We start from the raw sequence: 12,573 nt of genomic DNA, 5'->3' as shown, positions 1-12,573 counted from the left end.
GATTGAACCCCCTGAATGTCTCCCTGTTCTGGGACTGAGTGAGAAAATTGTGTGGGATTTGGTGCACCCACTGCTGGATAAAGGTTATCACCTCTACGTGGATAACTTTTATACAAGTATCCCGCTCTTCAAGTCCCTCTCTGCGCGAGGTACCGCAGCCTGCGGTACGGTCCGCAAAAATCAGAGAGGCCTCCCAAAGACGCTAATTGGGCAGCTGCTCAGAAGGGGTGAAAGCAGAGCCAATGTAGAGACCACCTGCTGGTGATCAAGTACAAGGACAAGAGGGATGTCCTTTTCTTGACTAACATACATGGTGATGGCAGCACCCTCATCACTAGTGTTGAGCCACCCCCGTAGTGTTCGAGTTCAGATCGGTTCGTCGAACACCCGTATGTTCGCCGAACTGTTCGTCGAACTGTTCGTCGAACACCGTCGAACACCGTTAAAACCAATGGCAGGCAAACAAAAACACATAGAAACACATAGAAAACACCTTCAAAGGTGTCTAAAAGCTGACAAACTGCTCAGAAGACACAACTAACCCATGGAAAAGTGACAAGTACATATAGTCATGCGAAAAGAAAAGAGGTGGAGGAGTAAAAGGATAGGAAGACACAGATATAGGCATGTCATGCCCTTCTAAAACCAAAAAAGTGCGAAGCCGACACGGCCAGGCCGTTCCTGCCCGTGCGACCTCCGTGTCGCCGGGTTTGTGCCAGAGCCGCGGTGGACCCTGACGGCCAGCCCCCCTCTCCCAATACTGGTGCCTGTCCGCTGATGGGTCGAGCGAGCCCCCCTGCGGTGGAGGCAGGTCTAATCTTTTTAATTTAAATTGTCTATCTAATTTGAATGAGTACACTTTAAATCCTTTTACAAGGATCTATTGAAGGGCAAGTCTCATGCCAGCAGCCGCGGTAATTCCAGCTCCAGTAGCGTTCACTAAAGCTGCTGCAGTTAAAAAGCTTTTATAAGGATCGAGCTTGGCGGTCCACCGCAAGGTGTCCTATCGCCTGTCCCAGCCCCTGTGCCTTGGGGTGCCTCCCCGATGCTCTTCACTGAGTGTCCCAGGGGCCCGAAAGATTTCCTTTGAAAAAATTAAGTGTCCAAACTACAGGTGGTGTAGCTTGCTTAACAGCTGGGATAATCCGCTGACTAGTAGACACTGATCCTAGGCACAAAGTATTTCCTGGGCTATATGCAGTTAAAAATTTGTAATTAGATACTCTCATTGGATGCTGAGAAAGCTTTCCATAGAGTCTCCTGGCACGCCATATATTATTCTCTTAAAAAGCTTGGGGTAGGGGTCTAGGGGACCCTTTTATAGCCAAAATCAAGGCCCTGTATTGCAATACGTCACCTAGGCTGAAGATAAATGTAACATTTTTATCACCTTTCATAATCACCAATGGAACAAGGCAGGGATGTCCTCTGTCCCCTCTCTTATACATCCTAGTGACGGAGCACCTGCTCTCATCAATTCGCCATAACCCCAATATTAGGTGGATTGAGGTGGGAGGCACCGAGTACAAGTGCTCTGCATTTGTTGATGATGTCCTGGTATATATCACTCAATCACATATATCCATCCCTGCTGTTATGGCTGAAATAGATCACTTTGTTACATGGTCAAATTTTAAAATCAATGCAGTGAAGTCTGAGGCCCTTGATGTCTCCCTCCCCAAATCCATGCAGGATTCCATCCAGTCCAACTTTCCCTTTGCCTGGGCCTCACAGGGTATCAAATACTTAGGAATTCGTATTCATAGAGACCTCTCCTGTCTATGTTATCTTAATTTTGGGCCCTTTATTGAACAACTCTATACAGACCACAGTTGGCAAGTTAGAACTGTAAGATTCACTACGTGAACCACTGGTGTTTTGTGGAAAAGCACATGTGCACTGTGTTCCAAATTATTATGCAAAAAGTGTTTAGGAGTGATAAGGTAAGAATTTTTTTGTTTGTCAGTTAAGCTCATTGATGGTGATGTGTGTCAGGGCTCTTTATATCACTGTAAGCAGTTGCAGACACCTGTGCTAATTAGTTTGGAAGGTGTGTCCAATGAAAGGCAAGACTACTTAAGAAGGCTGTCCCACATTATTAAGCAGCCTACATTTTCTGCCAAAATGGGAAAGAAAAAGTATGTGTCGGCTGCTGAGAAGCAACAAATTGTGGAGTGTTTAGGTCAAGGCATGACTACAAGCAACATTGCCAAGACACTTCATCGTGATCATCGCACAATCAAGAAGTATGTAGCTGATTCACAGTACACACGTGTGTGTGCTGATAAGGGAAAATTGAGGACTCTTTCCTACAGGCAATTACGTCAGGTTAAAAGAGCAGCGGCAAAAAAGCCTTGTCATAGCAGCAGACAAGTTTTTGAAGCTGCTGGTGCCTCCAACGTCCCCCGAACAACAAGATGCAGGGTCCTTCAGAGGTTTGCAGCTGTGCGTAAGCCATCCTGTCGACCTCCTCTATCCACTGTACACAAGCAGAAATGGCTCCAGTGGGCCAAACAATACATGAAGACTGACTTCAAAACTGTTTTGTTCACCGATGAGTGCCGTGCAACGCTCGATGGTCCAGATGGATGGAGTGGAGGATGGCTGGTTGATGGACACACCATGCAAACATGGCTACGGCGCCAATAAGGAGGAGGTGGAGTAATGTTTTGGGCTGGAATCATGGGGAGAGAGATTGTCGGCCCCTTTAGGATCCCTGAAGGGCTAAAGATGAACTCCATAATGTATGTGGAGTTTCTCAAACAGCACTTCCTGCCATGGTTCAAGAAGAAGAAGCGAGTATTCCGCAGCAAGATCATGTTCATGCATGATAATGCACCGTCTCATGCTGCACATAACACATCTACATCTCTGGTTGATATGGGCATAAAAGGGGACAAACTTATGGTGTGACCCCCATGCTCCCCTGACCTCAACCCCATTGAGAACCTCTGGAACATCATCAAAAGGAGTGTATATGATGGCAGGAGGCAGTTCACATCTAAGCAACAGCTCTGGGAGGGTATTCTGTCCTCATGCAAAACAATTGAAGCAGAAACCATCCAAAACCTGACAAATTCAATGGACGAGAGAGTTCAGAAGCTCCTTTCGAACAACGGGTCCTATGTGCAAATGTAACATCAACTAGAATAAAGTTTTGAGTTGAAAACTGTTTGATTTCAGTTTCTAATAACCTCCTAATGCTTATAATTACAAAAATGGCCATTTTTTTGTTCTTTATTAGTGTTGAGCGAGCACTAAAATGCTTGGGTGCTCGAAGCTCGGGCCGAGCTCGCCGTGATACTCGGGTGCTCAACCCAAGCAACGAGCCCAATGTTAGTCTATGGGAGACTCGAGCATTTTTGCAGTGGCACCCCCGGCAGTCCTTTAAAAGCCTAACAAGTGCCCAAAACGATAGTGACAGTGCTCAAATGATATGGGGACAGCATGGGGATCGCCCCAGGAAGCATTTCTGACCCCCAGGTCACTGCTGTCAACAACGTGGTCAGAGGTATTAAGCCACTTTTACAGGCTCACAATAAAACGTTCAAAAACGAAAGTGAAACTTTTTTCCTGTGAAATATGTTAAGGAACATCCTTTCCAGGGTAAAGACTTGTATATAAGTTAAAATAAATGACCAAAAACAAAAATACTCCTCCGCACCTTCGGCTATGTTCACAAGTAGCATTTTTTATGCGTTTTTCCACTTTTGTATTGCTTTCAACTATGACAAATGCATTCACCGTGAAATGTCATTTTAACATTTTACAACCTTATCTGGCCATGTGCTGTGTGACACATGCATAAAGTGCTGAAAAGACAAGGGAACAGCATGGGGAAGACCCCTGGAAGCATCTCTGACTCCCAGGTCACTGTCTAAAAGTGTGCCCATCATAAGTGATCCTTACCGCATCAGAAGATGCAGACTTGCAACTATCCCCATGCAAGTTCTAGTTCCAGGGCAGTGTTCAATTGTACCTTCCCCATTCCTTGCAATACAAGCTCAAGTATGCAGCCTGCCACCCACCCACCCCCAGGCTGCAATACCATACTGCTTGCTTGCTTGAACTTGAAATTGGGCCTTTTAGGCATGTGGAGGCGGAATCTGGCCACCACGTCATGGCTGTGTTGGCGGCCTGGAATCCACACTCAGTCCCCAACCGCCTGGCGGCCGGGTGTCCATACTCGGTCCCCAGCCGCCCCGCGGCCGGGTGTCCACACACGGTCCCCAGCCGCCTGGGGGCAGCCGGGTGTCCATAAATGGTCCCCAGCCGCCCCTATTTCTCCTTGGAACATCCCCCCACACACTTTTCTTAGCCCGGCCTGCTTTAGGCAGCATTGGACGAGCCCACCAGACAAACAGACTCCTCCAGTGGGCCCTGACTTCTCCATCGGTGGAGTTGAGAGTGCCAAGGTGAGGAGCATGATGATGATGACAGAAGTTAGCATCTGCTATGTTTTCTTTTAATGCAAGTGTAAGTGTGCAGCCTGCCACCCACCCACCCCCAGACTGAAATTCCATACTGCTAGCTTGCACTTGAAATTGGGCCTTTTAGTTTGGAGGAGGCCGAAGCTGGCCACTACCTCATGGCTGCTTCGGCAGCGAGGTATCCATACTCAGTCCCCAGCCGCCCATATTTATACTGGTGTGCCTTATACATAAGATTAAGCGATTATACCAAAACATTACCTGTGCCCTCCCCAGTGCATTTAGTGGGAAGGAGAGCCTATTCTGCTGTAGTGTGTGCATGCCAAACCCCTGTTCATGGTACATTCGAAGATGCCTCCCACCTTGCACCTGTCGTTGCAGACTTGCAACTATCCCCATTCAATTCCTTGTCCCAGGGCAGTGTTCAATTGTACCTCTCCCATTCCTTGCAATGCAAGCGCAAGTATGCAGCCTGCCACCTACCCACCCCAGGCTGCAATACCATACTGCTTGCTTTTTTGCACTTTAAATTGGGCCTTTAAGGCATGTGGAGGCGGAATCTGGCCACCGCACCATGGCTGTGTCGGCGGCCTGGTATCCATACTCAGTCCCCAGCCGCCTGGTGGCCGGGTTTCCCCGCTTGCCCCCTAGCCTCCAGGGGGTGGCCGGGTGTCCATACTCGGTCCCCAGCCACCCCTATTTGTCCCGGTAACCTTTCCCACACTTTTCTTAGCCTGGCCTGCTTTAGGGCAGCATTGGCCGAGCCCACCGGACTATCAGACTCCTCCGGTGGGCCCTGGCTTCTCCATCAGGGGAGTTGAGAGTGCCAAGGTGAGGAGCATGATGAGGATGATAGAAGTTAGCATCTGCTTTGTTTTGTTGTAATGCAAGCGAATGTATGTAGTAGTGGCTAGGCCTGAGGTGGTCAGCGTTTTCTCCGAGGATTGCTGGATGTTTTCCTGCTACTATCCAAGTTCTATAACTCCCGTTAAAACAAAGCTTCAGGTGATAAATGATGGATGAGGTAGTGGCAAAGGAGAAAGAGCAGGAGGAACAGGGACCATTCACATCAATATCAGGCCAGTCAACCAGATATGTCTTGTAGGATATGTTTCTGTAACAAAAGGAGCTGTTCGGCTACACAGTTATAGGGCATACAGTGAGTGCAATGCCTACCAAAAATTTAGAGCCACTCCAATGCCCCTTGGAAATGACATGGAGGTCAGAGGGCGTTAACTAAAGCTTTTTTTCCATTAATAGCAACTGGGTCTCCCGTGCACTGTTGGCCTAAGCAGTGAATGGAAGGCTTTCCAAAAATTATGAGGAACTGCAATGCCCCTTACAAGAGCCATGTGTGGCACCCCAGGGGTCTGGTCACCACAGTAATAGAGATATTACGTCGGAGAGCAAGTGGGAGGTTTCCTGGTCAGGATCCCTTAAACATGAAACATCCTCCTGCCCCAATCCTGCTAGGGGAGAATTCTGCCCTTATAAACTGGATCTGGGGCGGGGTTGAGTAAGTCAGAGAACAGAGAACAGTCAGAGTGAGAGCAAAGGAAAGTAACAGCAAGGAGCTCTGTAGGAGCTAAAGACGAGGGGCTGGAAGCTGAGCAGAGCTCGCCCTGGCAGAAGACAATAGGAACCGGACACAGGAGTCCGAAGCTGTGAGGACTTATATATCCAGCAGCAGAAACCAGCCGGCAGGGGATTTCAGGTACTCTGGCCATAGAAGCCCAGAGGCTCAGTCACAAGCAAGGGACCAGCACCGCCGTCGTGGAGCGGAGGCTAACAGAAGGCCCCAAGTCACCAGCCGTACGGGTGAGCACTACACGGTACACTCAGGGACGTGAGCTACTTCTACCCACTTACAGCAATGTAGCCAGGAAGAGTGCAGACAGACGGGGAGGCCTTCAACTCCACCAGGCCAGGGGAACTCCTGCTTGCTCACAGACTGACCAGGCCTCTTATGCTAGCCAGTACTCCTGGGAGGGTCTACCTTATAATCATCAGTAAAGACCCTGAACTGCACTGCAAAGACTCTGAGTCATTCCTGCTGCCCTCGTGCACCATCACCCCCATCATCCACACTCACTGCCCTGAGGCTATACTCCTCCCGAGGGGAGTTATCCCATTCTATGCTGCGCACACAACACCAGCCTCAGCGGTCTGCCTCGCAGCGGTGGTACTCCCTGACCGCAATCCACGGGTGGCGCAGTCGGACAATTAACCTCAAAACCTAAGAAAGACTGCCACTGGTTTGACCAGCCTGAGCCACGGGACCGGGTCACCGCCACGGAGACTACAGACCCCAGAGACCCGGCACCGGGTATCCCACACACGTGTACACACGACCCAGGGGGAGCATCACATGCAGTACAGCATATTACAAACATAAGTCCCATTATTGGGGAGTGGGTGTCCCATGGTATTTGCTTATGCTTTCCAAGCAAAAGCTGCCAAAAATTAGGACGGAGCAACTTGCAATGCCCCTTACAAGAGCCATGCAGTATAGCATATTACAAACATAAGTCCCATTATTGGGGAGTGGGTGTCCCATAGTATTTGCTTATGCCTTCCAAGCAAAAGCTGCCAAAAATTAGGATGGAGCAACTTGCAATGCCCCTTACAAGAGCCATGCAGTACAGCATATTACAAACATAAGTCCCATTATTAGGGAGAGGGTGTCCCACAGTATTTGCTTATGCCTTGCAAGCAAAAGCTGCCAAAAATAAGGACGGAGGAACTTGCAATGCTGGCACCCTGGTAGTATAGAGGAAGCGTATACCCATGTGTGGGTGTGAAGCGGTGCATGTGAATACACCTCCCGAAATAACACAGTGGATTTGACTTTATGTTACACTGCTGTCATTTGGTGGTGATGAGAAGTCTGACCCAATCCAGCTCTTGTTCATTTTGATAAGGGTCAGCTTGTCAGCATTGTCAGTTGACAGGCGAGTGCGCTTATCAGTTATAATTCCCCCAGCGGCACAAAAAACACGCTCCGATAACACGCTAGCGGCAGGGCAGGCCAGGACCTCCAAGGCGTACAGAGCGAATTCATTCCAAGTGTCCAGCTTGGATACCCAATAATTAAAAGGCACAGAGGAATCACGGAGGACGCTGGTACGATCAGCAAGGTACTCCCTCACCATCTTTTGAAACTTTCCACTCCTTGTGAGAGTAACCCGTGCCTCAGGGCCTGTAAGCTGGGCGGGTGTCAGAAAACTGTCCCAGAACGTTGACAGTGTTCCCCTGCCTCTGCTGGATTGGAGTTGCATCTCTCTCGCCTGTACGCCTTGGTTGGGCAATGAACTGTGACCTCTGCCGCTAGCGTGTTCAGATGGGAATTTTTTAAAGAGTTCTGCAGCAAGGGCCTTCTGGTATTGCCCCATTTTTGTAGACCTCTCCACCTCAGGAATAAGAGAGTGAAAGTTCTCCTTGTAGCGGGGGTCTACAAGTGTCAACAACCAGTAATGAATGTCACTCAACATTTTGACAATGCGAGGGTCACGGTTAGGGAAGCGTAACATAAAGTCAGCCATACGTGCCAGACTGGTTAGATTTCTGTGTCCTCACCAAGATGACGACTGACTATGCTCTCCTCCTCCTCCTCCTCTTCCTCCTCCCCCCTGTCCTCAGGCCACCCACGCTGAACCTACCGTATGACACTTGTACAGGTACTACCGTCTACAACGCATGATAGCAGCTCCTGTTCTTCCTCCTCCTCCACCTCCTCTCCCTCATTGTCCCCCAATGCACATTGGGATAAGATGAGGCTGGGCTGTGTGTAATCGCCCGCTACGGCTTCTTGATCCATCTCTTCATACTCTGGCTGCAATGCCTCCTCTTTAATTCTCTGCAGAGAGCGTTGCAAAAGACAAACAAGTGGGATGCTGACACTAATGATGGCGTCATCGCCACTCACCATCTTGGTAGCCTCCTCAAAGTTTGTCAGGATGGTACATATGTCAGACATCCAGGTCCACTCCTGAGGTCTTATGTGTGGAGTCTGACCTGAATATCGACGGCCTTGTTGCAGCTGGTACTCCACAACTGCTCTCTTCTGCTCACAAATCCTTTGCAACATGTGGAGGGTAGAGTTCCAACGTGTGGGGACATCACACACCAGTCGGTGTGCCGGAAGCTGCAAACGCTGCTGCAACACAGCAAGGGCGGCGGAAGCTGTAGCCGACTTGCGAAAATGAGCTGACAGGCGGCATACTTTCACGAGCAGATCTGGCAACTCGGGGTACGATTTAAGAAACCACTGAACCACGAGGTTAATCACATGAGCCAGGCATGGTACGTGTGTGATCTCATCTCGCCTCAGAGCCGCCACCAGGTTACGGCCATTGTCACACACGACCATGCCGGGATGTAGGTTCAGCGGTCTCAGCCACAGATCTGCCTGCTCTTTCACAGCTGTCCACAACTCACAAGCAGTGTGAGGTTTATCACCTAAGCTTATGAGTTTCAGCACTGATGTGGTGATATCTGAGATGGAGGCTGAACATGAGGAGGAGGAGGAGGAGGAGGAGGATGAGCAGGAGCTGTACACTGTGGGGGCAACTCTGACTGACATAGGGCCCGCAATTCTCGGTGTGGGGAGGATGTGTTCCGTCCCAAGGTCCGACTGGGTCCCGGCTTCCACTATGTTTACCCAGTGTGCCATCAGAGAGATGTACCGTCCCTGGCCACAAGCACTTGTCCACGTGTCCGTTGTCAGGTAGACTCTCCCAGTAACTGCGTTGTTGAGGGCACGGCAGATGCTTTGGGACACGTGCTTGTGTAGTGCGAGGATGGCACACCGGGCAAAATAGTGTCGGCTGGGGACCGAGTACCGAGGGACGTCCACCGCCATAAGATTGCGGAAGGATTCTGTCTCCACCAGCCTAAGAGGCAGCATTTCCAATGCAAGCAGTCGTGAAATGTGCGAATTTAGGACTGTGGCCTGTGGGGCGTTAGCTGCGAATTTCCGCTTTCGTTCAAAGGTCTGGGATATGGAAAATTGAACGCTGCGGTGGAACGTGGACGTGGACGTTGATGCTGTTTCTTGAGAAACTGCCATAACAAGTGAAGACAGAGAGGAGGGGGCATCTTTACATGCAGTATGGACAGGGGATTGCCTTGCACACACAACAGGGGGTTCTATTGCACGCACAACAGTGGAAGAAGCAGTGGTGACACCCGCTGACACTGGTTGTGGACCCTGGGTTTCGCCCCACAAAGTCGGGTGCTTTGCTGCCATGTGCCTGATCATGCTGGTGGTGGTCAGGCTGGTAGTTTTGTCACCCCTGCTGATGCTGGCATGGCAGGTGGAACATATGGCCTTTTTGGGGTTATCAGCAGAGTCTTTAAAAAAATTCCAGACTCTGGAAGACCTACCGCTTGTACTGGCAACGTCCCTCGTGTTGGTGTTACTGGGAACGGTTGCCTGCCTTCTGTCTGCGGCCACCACACTGCTTCTTCCTGCCTGTTGGGGTACTCTGCCTCCCTCCCCCTATGTGCTGCTGGCCTCACTCTGCATGTCCTCCTTCCACGTTGGGTCAGTTACTAGATCATCCACCACCTCCTCCTCTTCCACTTGAGCACCACGATCCTCCTCCTCACTTTCTAGCAATTGTGTCTCGTCATCGTCCACCTCTTGTGACAGATTGCCAACGTCGACTTCCTGTGGCCGTGGCTGTTCAAATATTTGGGCATCGCAACATGGGATCTCCTCTTCCACCACTTCAAGCGTATCAGGCGAGGGGCCCAAATATGGAAATGGACCAGTGAACAGCTCTTCAGAGTGTCCAAGTGTGGGATCACTTGCTGTCTGATGACACTCGGCATGGTGGGAGGAAGGAGCATCAGGGTGAGGAGGAGTATGCGGTCGAGACTCACGGCTACTAAGAGTTGACCGTGTGGAAGACAGACCGGAGGTGGTGGTGCCCAGGTAACTGGAAGTATTATCTGCTATCCAATTAATAACCTGTTCACACTGATCAGTTCTCAATACTGGTGTTGTTCTGTGCTTCCCTAGTAATTTGGTCAAGAAGTGGGAGCCACTACTGTTTTTCTCTACGGAAAAAACTACCAAAAGCTGAATAATAGATATTTTTTACCGTGGGATGGCAAAACCACAGTTATTGTTTCCTGGGGTTTACCACACTTTTTTAAATAGAGATATTTGCGACTGAACAGTGAGCGACACACTCAAACTGCATTTTTTTTAGATACCAAAGGCCCAAAACTGGATAGTACAGCGATTTGACCCATGGAACTGCGAAACCACACTGGGATGTCGGGCCTACACAAGACTATTTTCAACAGATATATTTTTGTGTCACAACAGTCAGGAGACACTACTGTTTTTCTTTACGGAAAAAACTACCAAAAGCTGAATAATAGAGATTTTTTTCCGTGGGATGGCAAAACCACAGTTATTGTTTACTGGGGTATACCACACTTTTTTAAATAGAGATATTTGTGGCTGAACAGTGAGCGACACACTCAAACTGTTTTTTTTTTAGTTACAAATGGCCCAAAATGGATAATACAGAGGTTTGAACCGTGGAAGTGAAAAACAACACTTCTGTTTCTCTAGCCTACACCAGACTATTTTCAACAGTTATATTTGTGTCTGAAAAATCAGAGACACGCTTTTTTTGGTGGGGGGGGACACACCAAAAGGTTAATAAGACGGGTATTTGTACAGTGTGAAGGAGGAAAAAAAAAGGAGGATTTAGATGAAAAAAAAAGGATTTTTCCTGGCCCCCGACACCTGGTGCTAAGTCCAGCAATTTCAGCAACAGGAGCACACAGGACTGTAATGCAGCGTTTGCTGGTATAACCACTGTGTCTCCTATACAACCTGCCTGCCTGGTATCTGGGATGGATATTAGTCCTGAAAAGGACTGTTTGTTTGTTCTTGCAGCCTTTACAGACTCTACACTAACTATTTCGCAGTTTATATCTCTCCCTAAATCAGCAGCGCTGTCCCTACACTGTCTAATCCGGAGCGACTGTGTCCAAGATGGCGGCGCCCCATTTTAAATACTCGAGGTGACGCTGTGCGGCCAGCCAATCACTGTAATGCCCACAACCAACATGGCTGCAGCATTACAGTGACTGTCTGGCAATCCCTGCATGTTCATTGGCTCTGTAAAGAGCGCCAAACATGCAGGGCTGAGACCCGAGCTCCCGCCCGAGTAACTCGGAAATGCTCGGTGCTCGCCGAACATCCCGAGTAGCGTGATGCTCGGGCGAGTACCGAGCCGTGTCGAGCATGTTCGCTCAACACTATTCTTTATTAAAATGAAAAGGTTGATCGAAGAGTGTGGGGGATCTAAGAGTGTGGCAACCCAGTAGTCAGGATTATTTTGAATTCTGACAATCTGAGGGTCATGTTGCAGGTAGTGCAGCAAGAAGGCACTCATGTGTCTTGCGCATCTAGGAGCCCCAAAATTATTTTCCGGGCTAGATGCAGCTAACAATTATTATTAATTTGAAAGCTGGTGGAGCTTAGTATAGATGGCCTAATAGAATCAGTACTGCAAACTGCTACAAAGCCCAAATTATTTTCCAGCCAAGATACAGATAAACATGATTAGTAATTTTAAATCTGGTGGAGTTTAGTATAGATGGCCTAATAGAATCAGTACTGCACACTGCTACAAGGCCCAAATTATTTTCCAGCCAAGATACAGATAAACATGATTAGTAATTTTAAATCTCTTGGAGTTTAGTATAGATGGCCTAATAGAATCAGTACTGCACACTGCTACAAGGCCCAAATTATTTTCCAGCCAAGATACAGATAAACATGATTAGTAATTTGAAAGCTTAAAACGGTTGGTGAGGTGATTTTAACAAATCATCAAGCTTTTACTCTCCCCAGGATGACACAGGGGTAGAAAAGTCGTTTCGGATCCATGATTTGTTCATCTTTATGAACGTGAGTCTGTCTACATTATCAGTGGAGAGCCGCGTGCGCTTATCTGTCAGCACACCACCAGCAGCGCTGAACACACGTTCAGACAGAACGCTGGCTGCGGGGCATGACAAGATCTCCAAGGCGTAAGTGGCGAGCTCCGGCAATTTATCCAGATGGGAAGCCCAAAAAGAGCAAGGGTCCAGTGACACAGTCATGGCTTCAATG

The sequence above is a fragment of the Phyllobates terribilis genome, unplaced genomic scaffold, assembly GCF_046119375.1.
Source record: "Phyllobates terribilis strain yellow unplaced genomic scaffold, ASM4611937v1 Scaffold_3__8_contigs__length_932513732, whole genome shotgun sequence".
NCBI classification, from domain to species: domain Eukaryota; kingdom Metazoa; phylum Chordata; class Amphibia; order Anura; family Dendrobatidae; genus Phyllobates; species Phyllobates terribilis.
Note: the sequence above shows the minus strand (reverse complement) of the source record.